We start from the raw sequence: 4,042 nt of genomic DNA on the forward strand, positions 1-4,042 counted from the left end.
ATCGAATACAATGGGGCTGAATGCTTGATTCTATGCATTTCTTTGAGTTCTAACGATTTGCCATTTCAGTTCAAACGTATTCCGTTTCCAGTAAAAATAGCATTTGAGATGACAACCAACAGGACACAGGAATAGTCACATAGTGTGTGGCATAAATTTGGAAATGCTTTCATTTCCATTTCACATTTGGAAATGTTTTTCACACGTCCAGATATACGTGACGTCCTCACGAGTTGGAAAACCATCTTTTCCGTACACCGGAACAGAAACCAAAAGTGATTTTTATCAAGTTGCGTTACATTGAAAGACAATTGAAATGACACAGGACAACGGCTGCGGGGTCAGCTTGTAGGACGGCAACACCGCAGTGGACGAAAGACTCAKAATAAATTTACTTAACAATACAACCCTGACAATGTTGAACGAACCTGGTGAACGCGTTGCAAGCAAAACGGCAGTTGTAAATTGAAAGTTGAATAGCCAACATCGAAGTCGTGTATTAAATACCAGAATATTAATTTGCTATTATTAATATTTAATTTAAGGGAAAACTATGTAATCAATACATATTAGATAAACATTTCTATATATTTAAATACTTAAATAAAAAGTGAATTGACTAATACTACAAATTGGTGTCAGAAGTGGGATGAGCTTAACGCGAACAGTTGTGTGTGTGTGTGGCAGTGGCCAACCAAAAAACAAAGACCTTGATATTTCTATACTATATATATATAAAGAATATGCAAGTGCACTAATCGAAAATATTTAATATTTTGTGTGGAGAAAGACATCAACAAATTGTGTGTAAATTCTTGCTTGACGATAGCTGAATATTGCAAGTGAACAAGTTTTGGCAGAGGCAAAATAGCGCTAGCGTACTAATCGTGTATTGCGGCTGATGCTGAACACGTGAATACTTTTTGTTGGTGAAGTACGAGTACTGGCGTGGCAGAGGCCGAACAGCGCTAGCGTACTACATAAACAATTATTGTTGGCGAATACTGCGCTGGTGTGGCGGTGGCCGAATAGCGCTGGTGAATATTTCTGTGGAAAAGGCTGAAAGCACAAAAGCAAATTGTTGTTGGTTGAACACTCACTGTACTTGCGAGATAATTTTCCGTTGATTCAAAAATCTTTTATTTGGCGATACAGATGAGTACGAGTAGTATAGAAAAGTAGTAAGAGCAAAAGAAATATAATGAAAATTTTAATTGTAACTGATAGCTAAGTCATTATCTTTCTAATTTTTCATGACATTCTTAAGATGTGGAAAGTTTATTTTGATTGCTTGTAAGCAACACAGAAGAAGAAAATTTGAGTGGTGAAATTTTGTATACGAGCGAGCTTTATACTTTGATAGCTGGGGTGAATTGTTAAAGTAGTATAAGCCTTATGCACAATTGCAAAAGCAAAATCGACCTAATAAGTTGCTGTATGATTTAATTAAACTAATTTTATGCGAATAAGACAAATTATTTTATAAGATATTTGGTGTAACTATTTTTACATTACTCTTGATAACTTTTAAATGATTTGAAATTGAATTGTAACTGGCTGTGTAAATTCTACGATGGAAAGAAGCGAAATTTTAAAATTAAATGTAAATGATTCGAAAGCCAAATTAATTGCGTTAGGGCTGCCGATTACAGGACGAAAGATGACATATAAAACAGACTTTTTGAGCATTATGGCCTGACTGTTGAGGCTAACAATGATGATGACGTTGACGGGGGCTCCGAGTATGGCGACGCTGGCACTTCACCACCAAGTGAAGTCCATTACCAAACACTTAGTCGTACGCCATTTACTTTGCGCGATATTGCAGACTCATTAACGTCTTTTAGCGGTTCGGGTTCTTTGTCGGTCGAGGATTGGTTAGACGAATTTAATGAAAATGCTGAGGCAKTTCATTGGAATCCATTGCAGAAATTTATATATKCTAAACAGCTGCTTAAGGGTGCAGCAAAACTTTTCATACGAAGTCAGCGAGGAATTACTAGTTTTGATATGTTAGCGCAGGCATTGAAATCTGAGTTTGATATTACAGTGTCGTCCACCGAGGTTCACCGTATGCTACGAAATCGTCGAAAGCGCAACTATGAAGATTATAAAGAGTATCTTTATAGTATCATGGAGTTGGGTAAGGCAATTAAACTTGACGATATGAGTTTAATTGAATATTTCGTAGGGGGTATTCCTGATTCACGACAAAACAAAATCAACATTTATCAGGCAAACACCATACCAGAGTTGAAAGAGCAAATACGTGTGTATGAGAAAGTGCGATCTGGTCGCCAGCAAGTGACCAGCTCAAGCTTAACTCAAACAACTCCCAAATCAGTAACGACAGCTAATCAGGACTCAGAGAAAGGAAAAGTTAAACGATGCTTTAAGTGTGGTAATGTGGTTTCTCATATAGCAAAAGATTGTAATCAGGCACAGCCTAAATGTTTTAAGTGTGGGCAACCAGGTCATCGTGCGGCCGATTGTCGAGATAAACAAGCTTCAGTGAAAACCGAGAAAGGTAGTGTAAATACATTGGAAGAGGACCTAGTCCCAAAAGCTAGCGAAATTGGTAGGTGCATTTTCAAGGACTTGACATGCAAGGGTGTAACCTTTTCGGCATTAATCGATACCGGTTGTGACCTTTGTTTAATACGTAACGACATCTTGCTCATGTTGGGAAAATATATTGAATTGAATAACGATAAGCGTCGGCTAAGAGGTATTAGTGGTAGTGTCCCTGATACTGTAGGTAGTTTTACCATTCCAGTTCATGTTGATAATTTGCAACTTGAAGTTACATTCGTGAAGTCACGCGTGAACGTGATATGCATTACTCAGCAATAGTCGGTAATAGTATACTCAAATATGTAAACTTGATTGTGTCAGAATATTTGGCGGAATTCAAGGCAAAGACGGTTAAAGATGAGGTAGATAGTACGTCACAAAGCATTAACAAATTCTGATTTACGCAATAGGGAATTAGTGGACGCAACGAAACAGGAGAAGGTTGATGTGCTAGAAGAAGTCAAAGATTTGTGTTGTATAGTGGAAATAGGGACAAAGAGTTGATTATCCGTTATAAGCCAAAAAAGACGAGGGAATCTCCAATAGAAATGAAAATTTTATTGACGGGTGATATTCCAATTTATGAACGGCCAAAAAATTCGTCGATGATCAGGTAGCAAAATGGTTGGAASAGGGGATTGTTCAGCGTAGTTCGTCAGAATATGCATCGGCTATTGTGCTAGTGTTTAAAAAGGACGGTAGTAAGCGACTCTGTTGCGACTACAGGCGGTTAAATACTAAGATCGTACGAGATAATTTTCCGATGCCCCTATTAGACGATGTTATTGAAAGATTACAGGGAGCTAAACTTTTTACGACTCTGGATTTAGCTAACGGGTTTTTCCATGTTCCAGTTGAGAGGAGCTCAAGGAAATATACAGCTTTTGTCACACATAACGATCAGTTTGAATTTTGTTATGTTCCATTTGGAATCTCAAACTCGCCTGATGTATTTTCGCGTTTTGTATTTGCTGTTTTAAGAGACATGATCCAGGATGGAACAGTTGTGGGCTACATGGATGACCTCATTATTCCCGCTAAGGATTTGAATGAGGGCGTCCAAAAGCTGGAACGTGTTTTAAATAGAGCGTCGGAGTACAACCTAAAAATTAAGTGGAACAAGTGTGGGATTCTCGTGCGTAGAGTCGACTTTTTAGGGTATATTTTAGAGAATGGTACCATAGCACCATCGGAAGCAAACACTCAAGCCGTGGCGAAATTTCCTATGCCACACGATAAGAAGTCGTTACAGCGCTTTCTCGGTTTGACATCTTATCTCCGAAGGTTTATACAAGGTTTGCGCAGTGGTAGCGAAACCACTTACTGACCTTTTGAGGAAAGATTCAAAATTCGAAGTGGGGGACGAAGAGCTGACTGCCTTCCAGCAGTTAAAAATGGCTCTGATGAGAGCCCCTGTTTTAAATCTGTACGACCCTAAAGCAATCACTGAAGTGCACGCGGATGCCTG

The sequence above is a fragment of the Bactrocera latifrons genome, unplaced genomic scaffold (genome assembly GCF_001853355.1).
Source record: "Bactrocera latifrons isolate USDA-ARS-PBARC rearing strain unplaced genomic scaffold, ASM185335v1 scaffold_762, whole genome shotgun sequence".
Lineage (NCBI taxonomy): Eukaryota > Metazoa > Arthropoda > Insecta > Diptera > Tephritidae > Bactrocera > Bactrocera latifrons.